Source organism: Egretta garzetta, unplaced genomic scaffold (assembly GCF_000687185.1).
Source record: "Egretta garzetta isolate BGI_Z169 unplaced genomic scaffold, ASM68718v1 scaffold250, whole genome shotgun sequence".
NCBI classification, from domain to species: domain Eukaryota; kingdom Metazoa; phylum Chordata; class Aves; order Pelecaniformes; family Ardeidae; genus Egretta; species Egretta garzetta.
The window spans coordinates 1,265,734-1,275,396 of NW_009258294.1; the positions used below are offsets into that span (position 1 = coordinate 1,265,734).

Sequence of the window (9,663 nt, forward strand, 5' to 3'; positions counted from 1 at the left end):
AACCCCTACAACAATCAGAAAACAATGTACAAAGTGGTATGGGGGTTAAATAACTGAAAATATTTTGCTTTCAGTGACTGATACGTGAAACTGAGACAGTCATTCTGCACTCTATTTATAACAATACATTCTTATCAATTAGCCTTGCATATGGTATCAAAGTTTATTCTGAGTCCAGTAATAATACATTGCATTTGTTTAATGTCTCCATTAACCACTCTAAGCCAGACTCATACCAAATTCAGTGAGAATACACAAACTCTAAGAAACAACAAAAGCAGAATATTGCACAGTATTTCTGATAAAAATGTGAACTATCATGCTAATCCAAGAGAAAAACTGATGATTCCCCCAAAATAGAAAATTAAGAAATGCACTTTTGAAACGCATGTGTTCTCCAGGTTTCCCACTCTGCATAGTACTTATTGAAAAAGATTTAGTATGCTTTCAAACTCCCCAGTGCTGAATAGCTTTCGCTAGCAGATCATTTTATTTTGAGGGTCACAGGTCACAGATCACTAATGGTTCACAAATCACAGTCTGAGAACAAGTAATCTGGATAAAGAGAAAAAATGCTAACCACTGAAGCAGGTGATGAACATTCATTAGAGGCAAAACCACCTGAAACAATTTTTTACAGGAATTGATAGCTTAATTTATAGGTAAGAAATTGGAACAAAGTAACTAAAAATGTTTATTGGTAGTACAGCCTTAAAAATAGGCTTAATACTGTATAAAAATCTCTTATTAAGAGGAACTAAGTAATTACTTCCTTATGCCATTTCTGAAATGCAGAAGGAGTAGGTATTGCAGGTACTTCATAAATATCAGTGATTTTTTTTTCAAGATTCCTAATACTAAAAGAAGCCACTGTGGTCTTCGCCAAGAAGGCAGAAAGGTATATTTTCAATTGGGTTATTATAGTATAATTATAATAAATCTAGTTCAACTTCGTCATTAATACAGACACAGTGTAATTTGTGTCTATATTGGTTAGCTGTATTTTAAACAAACAAGTTGTGGTTTATTATTTATTATTTATTGATTCCCATAGAACGACACACATTTTTTCATGGAGAATGTTGATACATAATAGCTTTTTTTTGTACTCTTAGCAACTACAGGTTTAGTATAAACCTCTGACTAAACTTCTTCTGTTTGAATTATTTTTTTTAAAAAAGAATAAAAATGGTAGAATACTTTATGTACTTTTAATAAAATGAATACAAGAAATAAATGTCTGTCTATGCCTTTGCATGCCTAAACATGTAGTTCTCCTGCAGTTCCTATGTATAAATTGTATGATTGTAGAAGCAGTGCCAGCTTCCAGAAAGCACGCCTGAAAAATTAACCAGCTTTCTTGCTAGAAATACTGTAAAAACAATGTCCAAGTGTAATAGAGAGAAATAAACATTCAACGCAAAAATTAAATGGAAATTCAGAACATAGTAGATTACCAGCCTCTTTGCAAACAACAGAAAATACTGGTTTTATTTTTATTTTGTATACCAACCTGATGTTAAGCATATACTCAGATTTAGAAGCCCATAGAAAATTGCTCCTTTTCAGTTAGGCTGGGAGAAAATAAATGTGCCTGCTATTTTCAGTGCAGATTTTTTTTTCATTTATTAGTTTGTCTAATGTAGACTCAAATAATTTCATAATTATTATAAAATACTTTCTGTGAGAGCTAGCTGATGCAGAGGATGGCTGCTGGAAGCAGACACTAACTGTTCAAAAATATATACAATTTGTGGAGCAGTGTATATACTATTTGCAAGTGGAAACTGATGAAAAAAAAGTATAATTTTTTTAGAAAGAAAATCTGATTTCGGATTGATGTGGGTTTGACCTTCTCGAAGAGCACATGAAGAATAAGTTGATGGAACTACATCTTTTATTCCTTTTGCCTTTTGATTTTTCTTAGAACAAGAGGTCTTCTTCAGAGATGTGCCCTTATCTGCCTCCTACACTTTTTTGCTCTGTGATCATAAACCTTACATTCCCAATACTCCTAACAATTTAGAGTCCAATTTATCTTTGTGAGAGATCAGAACAATGTTTTCTATTGGACTTCACTAGCAGCAGAGAATCAAATAATATAAGTTGATTGTTAAGACACTATTTTCTGAGACAAAGTTCTTGTTAAATATTTTATCCTATGTTAAGATCCCAGCCTTCTGCACTTAAAGTGAGTTTGTTTTTCAGAGGTTACGTATTAATGTTTTTATAGAAAAAAACCCGCAACCCCCTTGAGTCATCCAAAATTTAACACTAAATTTCAACAAGTCAGCTTTGAAATCATTTGCCAAATGTTTTTTTGCTTTAGCTCTTTGGTCTGTGTTTAATTTCCTTGTAGTAAGGGCAAATTTTTCCTCACTTGTGTACATTGTTTGGAAAACAGACAACGTTAATGTGGTAAAGTATGGTGATGATGACATGCATCCTCCTTCAGAAGTACAATTATAGGTTTTTTTTAATGTCAGAGTTAGTTTGTAATATACTTTTTGTGAATTTCACTGTCCTCACCTTTGTCTTATCCACCCATCACCCAGTTCCACAGGTTGATCTCTTCCTCTGCATACTATATTCACCTGCACCCAGTGAGAGCTTTTCTGTGCCACTAACTGTACATGATTATAGAAAATGCTTCTCAGTGGTACCCAGTGACAGAACAAGGGGCAATGGGCACAAACTGAAACATAAGAGGTTTCAGTTGAATATGAGGAAGATCTTTACTTTGAGGGTGACAGAGGACTGGAACAGGCTGCCCCAGGGGGGTTGTGGAGTTTCCTTCTCTGGTGATGTTCAAAACCTGTCTGGACAATGTCCTGTGGAACCTGCTCTAGGTGAGCCTGTTTTAGCAGGAGGGTTGGACTGGATGATCATTGGAGGTCCCTTCCAACCCTTGCCATTCTGTGATTCTGTGAAAACAGCTTTCACCAATAATTCTCTAATGTTTTCTTGCCTGTCACTGAAGATGGCAAGATGAATGAAACAGACACACAATAATGAAAGACCTCACTGGTGATTTCAGAGTGTTTTTTAAAGAGAAACTAAATTACAAGTCATGACAAGCATCACTTTTACTACTACTTTCATTATCTCATGATCATAGGTTGCACACTGCCAAACCCACTACATCTGAGATCAGAGAAGCGCTCAAAATACTACTAAATATATCATGAGACCTTTTAAATACCATATTAGTAGACTTAGTTAGAAGATATAACTAATGATAGGCACATTCTCCTAACCTGCCCCTCAAACATATATAGGTTTTCTTTCTCTACATTTCTTCCACTCAGATCATGCAAATCCTTGCTCTTTGTGGAATTACAAGCATTCACTGAAAGCAAAGCTGTAAGGAAATGTAAATGCCATCTTTTCCATTAAAAATGAGAAGCTTGAGACCATTTCAGACTTGAGGGGTTTAAGTAGCTACAGAGTTCCTAAGAATATTCGTGGATATTCACACTTCAACAGGTCACAGACACTAGAGAAGGTGCTGCCATGCATCAACAGAGCTGAAGGAAGTGTATTTCCATATGAACATATGAATACAAAGATTCCTGACATTCAAGGGTAGAGAAGTAATTTTCCCATATAAAGTTTCATCATTCAGGCTGAAAAGCCCCTTCAGGTGATTCTTAACATGAGCCAGCTGTTACAGCCCATCTGAGATTATAAGGACAAAATGCAGATCAGGAAAGAGACAGCAAACTGGTAATAGGCAGATTCACACAGTACATTTCTTGCTGTAAGAACAGTGTACGAATTATGCTGAATCTGAAATAGAAAATAATAGCAGTATGTAACAAACTTCTTGCTCCTATTAATAATAATAGTCTTTTGCAGGCAAAACTAATGACATTTTCAGATGGTCTTCCTTCAAAAATAAAGTATCTCTACAATGATGTTGAATGATAAGATTATGCAATAAAAAAGGTAGTGTCGATTGTTGGCATTGGAAACTGCCTCAAACCCTGTCAGGCTAGCTTAGTGTCTCAGACTTCTTGGTTAACTGTTTCAAAGCAGCTGTTACTCTGAAGCCATTTTCCTTTTTGCACAATGCCTTGCCACCTAAAGATTAAGCTGACTTGAGTCTAAAGATTGTAGGCACTGACATCACACAGATTGTAATGCAAAGATTTCTAAAAAAATAAGAAATAAGGCTGAAAATAAAACAGCTTAAAGTTTTAGATTTTGCTTTCAGAGAGACACTGGATTTAATAGTATCCTAAATTCTGAAAGAACTGACCATCCAGTCCCAGGTAGACAGATCCTTCTAAGTCTCACCAACTGTATTCCCAAAACAATTGATCACTTGGAAAATTTGGGTTTTTGAATCCATTTTTTACTACAGAAAAAAAAAAAAAAAAGTATGCACTGGTCTCTAATAACAATTTATAGTAGATATGTACCTGTGATTACATAAAGGCAAAGCAGTTGATGTTTACTCTGGAGAAAAGGAGGCTGAGAGACCTTATCGCCCTCTACAACTGCCTGAAAGGAGGCTGTAGCGAGGTGGTTGTTGGTCTCTTCTCGCAGGTAATGGGCGATAGGACAACAAGAAACGGCCTCAATTTGTGCCAGGGGAGGTTTAGATTGGATATTAGGAAAAATTTCTTTACCAAAAGGGTTGTAAAGCATTGGAACAGGCTGCCAGGGAGGTGCTTGAGGTATTTAAAAAGATGTGTAGACGAGGTGCTTAGGGACATGGTTTAGTGGTGGAATGGCAGTGTTAGGTTAATGGTTGGACTTGGTGATCCTTAAGGGCTTTTCCAACCTAAATGTTTCTATGATTCTATGATTGTTGGAGCTCATCTGAACTGAGTATTTGGAGTTTAAAAACTAGGTAGAAAATAAGCACTTTTGCAATGCAGTATAATTCTGTCTAAGGCCTAAATTACAGTAGCCTTGAAAAAGAAGTTCCAAACAGGATTTGATGACAACATAAATGCACTTTAGGCTAATCAATTCATAACAAACGTTAGCCCTCTAGTAAGTCTGCAAATCAACCCTCATTACACCTTTACTTTTTGAAATTTCTGAGATATGATTAGTAGGCTAACAGTTAATACTGAAAGACAATTGATGATGCTTAAAAGGATAACCCCCAAACTGTTTCCATTCTGATCCTTATGACAGAGTATGGTACGGTTATTAAAACAAAAGGAAACAGATATTTAAAAGAAACTTGGCATATTTGAAATGTGTTCTCTATTTCACCTTTTATCTTCATCTGTACAAGCCAAGAACAGTTCAAAACTATATTGCTGGCATCAATGTGAGATGTCCTTTTTCAACTCTTCCCAACAGCAGGGAATGCAGGGTCTTAGTGAATTCATTTTGAAGGATGAGTCTGTCAAACTTTGTGAATGGGTTGACCACTTTTTGCTTCATCCTCTTCCTGTACTCAAGGCTGATAACTGTGTGCAGCCTGAATAATCGTCTCACTGAATGAAATATTACATTACAGTATGAAGAAAATACTCAACAATTCAGCTTACTCTTCAAGTGCTCTAACTAAGATTTTCTATTGTCCATACAAGAGAGCTATCTCCTTTAGATGATATGAATATTATAGAAGAAGTCAGCAAAACAAAATAATCAAAAACATCAGCAGAGCAACAAAATTCTATTATTATGTTTTTGGTCCACCTGAAAGCCAGAATTGAATGGATGAAACAGCACTAAAATGAGAAATGGTACATTGGAGAACATTTTGGGGACCTTAAGAGTTTGGATTTTGATGTTTGAATGGAACTTTGAGTCACAGTGAGCTTAGTATTGATAGTTTAATATGCGGATAAAATTCTTCATGTCATAAATGTATTTCATACAGTTTCTGTGATATTAACCAGAAAGACCACCTAGAAAAAACATCTATTACCAACATGTGCCTTTCAGTAGCCACTGTAGCCATTAACTTCCTTAGAAAATAGGAAAAGCTTTGTAAATGATGGAAAATGTAAATCATAATATTCTCTTTCAGAGACACCTGTCTGAAGAACTTAAATTCTCTGGATTTTCTCACCATAAAGGAGAACTGGTCTTGAGTCTTTCACCAGAATCTGCTAAATAATGAAATGTGAGGTTATTTTCCCTAAATAATAATAAATTCATTCACAAGCCTGAAATTCCTTGAAATAACTCCCTGCAGTGAAGTAATAGGTTGCAGTGCTAAACCAAACATGAACTAATCATTGCATTTTGAAAACAAATATGCAGAATTTTTAATTCTGCAAGGAGAACTCCTCACTCAAAATGCCAATGGTGATTCTTTACATGTGGCATTCTCTCTGTATTAATAGAAGAATTATATGAGGTAGTAATGTGTGTTTTACCTCAAGCACAAAGCAAATGAACTAAGCAAATAAAGTCAAATTACAGTTACAATACATTTTTGACTAAACCACTTGCTATCATAAAACAAAAAAACAGATGGATGCCTTGAAAAATACTTGTGGCAGTCCCAGGTACTGCCATATCATTTCAGGTAAGACTCTGGTGTAAACAGTTCTTGAAAGCATACAGTGGAAGAGACTGCACGAAATATCCTATGGAGTTTGCTCCATTCACGACATTGTATTTTGGAAGTTCTTTAACAGTTTAACATAAATCACCTTTGCTGCAACATTTATTTCTTCCTCCTAGAGCCCCACAGGCAAGGAAAATGGTTGATTGCCATGAAATTTTTAACAGCCTTTCGCATGCTGGAAGACTATTATGTTTTCCTTCACTTTCTTATATATAAAACAAATCCAATTCTTTCTGACTTTCCCCATACATCATTTTTCCAAACTCTGATCATTATTGTTCTCTTCTGTACTTTACCAACATCTTTTCACATGGGGCATTCATTCTGTATGTCCTCAACTCCAAATGTGCATAAGCTGAAATAACCAGACCTGGCATGCCAAAACTACTTTCAGCTTATGTAGCAGTCTTACAGCATTTCTTTTCACACAAAATTAACCCTGCTTATAGCATGGCATTTTCACAGCTATTTTGCTGGGTGACATAATGGTCTGAGTTTTAGCTGAGGCATCTTGGCACAGCACTTCCAGCTGTAATGTGCCCATAAAAAGAAACTTTAGGCTTTGTTGGTGAGTGCAGTCTATGTTAGTACACATCTAGGATTAGATTCTTACATGAATTAAGAACCTATGACTGACTGCATTTCAGTGAGAGTTGAGCGTGTCCCTGCCCTTGTGCCTCTGAGAATCATTCCGTAATGAACAGCCATATGGTTGAGTTTCACAACACTGACATGGTAACTGGTGACTCCAACTCATACAATGGTGCAGGAATTCTTGGACTGTGGCCATTGCATTCTGTTACAGTGAAAAAAACCCAGTACAAACCTACGCATTTTTATTTTTATTTTTGTAAATCTGGTGAACACATGGTCTACTTGACTTTGGATTTTTCTTTTTTTTTTTTTTTGCTGGCTCTCTCATTCATTCTTCTTCTGACTCATATCTTACAATGCTGAAGAGCACTAAATAAGTGAAATAAAATTGTGCTAGTACATTATTGATACGGAAGCTATTGGTTTGCCATTAAAATTAGGGAATGAACAATGATAAAACTGCAAATTTAATTCTTCTTTAGTAAAACCATACAGTTCAGTATGAATGAATACCATCTGCAACATGTCCTACCTGCTAATACGTCTGCTGAGAGATGTTAACTCTTACAAAGACGTGTATTTTTCTTGTTGCTGCAAAATGTAGCTAAAATTTTGATTTGTATTTTCCTATGTGTAAATACATATTTCACAACTTCAAAAAAAAGTAATTTTACATACCTGTGCTGCCCAATACAAAACATCAGTGCTGCTTTTATGCACAAATCAATTACATTTTGTCTAAATGCAGCAGAATACAGGTGCACTTGGGAGCATATTGATATAATCTGTAATGAATTGTTAAGTGCACATATTGATGACTTTTCTATTCATATTAGTGAAGATGTCTTATTGTCACTTAGCTCCAGTACTACCTGTCAAAACATACTTAGGAGGAAAGATCTGAAATTTGCTGCTGAAGCCCTGCACAACAAATGGAAAAATACCTTAACTACAATCACATAAAACTCTGCTGCACAGACTGTATTTGTCTGAAAGAACTTAATGAATTTCATACAGACATGAAAATGTTCTTAGTTTTCTTTGCTTGTTACTTACTGTTATGCACGTACCATTGCTTTGTCTTAGCTATGAGGTCAGCTACATTAGATACCAGTGCCTACTCTGCCATGAACAAATGAAGATTCATTAAAAATGTTAGCAATTTGTGCATTTGGAGCAGAAGAATTTACGGTTTTTCCCAGACTTACCTTTATGTTTTTTCTGTGCCTACAGCAAGACTTACTCAGAAATCTTTGGTGGCCAGAAGTTTGCTTCAATCCTGTTCTTTACTAAAGAGTCCCAAGGTACAATTACACTTTCCACTGTGTTTATTCAAATGTTTTTGGTTTTTTGTAATACTTGAAGCTGAAAAAAGCTTCCCTGATTTAATTTAATGTTCCATTCCTTAAAAAAAAGAACAAAACCAAACTCAAAAAAAGAAAGAAGCCCCCCAAAATTATTTTACTCTGACTTCCACCTTCAAGACACACATCTTCATCTATTCAATATTTCTACTGATACACAATCTCCATTTTTCTAACACAAGGGATAGTCTATAAATCTACAAAACATAAGTTGACAGACTGAGATGGAGCGTTCTGATTTGGGGAGATACAGACCTGTTTCATGACACTTGGAACAACAGAAGTACCTATTTACCATTACAGCAACCTCAGGAAAAGTCCACCTGGCTTTTCTCAGGACAGTGCCAGCTCTCCTGACTCTCTCAGGTATCAGGGACCAGTTGAGAGAAGCTAAGTCCAGGGACTTTTAACTGTTCTTAGATGTTCTTGTGGAACTGAGACAGGACCCATGCACATAGTCCCACCTATTTCAATACTGGGGAAAAAAATGTGAGACAGGGTACACGACTTTTCTACTGGGTTTGTTACTACGTCCCCCTTCCCAGTGAAAACTCAGGATTCAAGATGTTAATCTTTGACAAATCAAGACTATTACTCTATGCTTATATTTTTATATATTTTTGGCTTATGGTATTGACAATGATATCCACTTCCTGGCAGTCAAGTGAGTGTCTGGATCAGGCTAAAAGAATGCCACAAATGTAGTTTCCTCATATATTCACTTAGTCATTAGCAAATTTGAATGAAGCTACTAGTATCAGTAGGAAACCCCAAACTTTCCTCATAAGTATACAAGTTCAGAATCAAGCTCATATACAAATAGAATCATAGAATCATAGAATCATCGAATGTTTTGGGTTGGAAGGGACCCCTAGAGGTCATCTAGTCCAACCCCCCTGCACTGAGCAGGGACACCACTAACTAGATCATGTTGCTCAGAGCCCCGTCCAACCTGGCCTTGAATGTTTCCAGGGATGGGGCCTCCACTACCTCTCTGGGCAATCCCTTCCAGTGTCTCGCCACCCTCATTGTAAAGAATTTCTTCCTTAGATCCAGTCTAAACCTACCCTGGTTTAGTTTAAAACCATTACCCCTTGTCCTGTCACAGCTGGCCCTACTAAAAAGATTTTCCCCATCTTTCCTATAGGCCCCCTTTAGGTA

General features: G+C 36.1%; 1 protein-coding gene across 1 annotated transcript in view; it reads right to left on the reverse strand.

The window, feature by feature from the left end:
- PTPRD (protein tyrosine phosphatase receptor type D) overlaps window positions 1–9,663 on the reverse strand; it is a 230,607-nt gene that overhangs the window by 35,983 nt on the left and 184,961 nt on the right. The gene's annotated exons all lie outside the window — the stretch shown is intronic.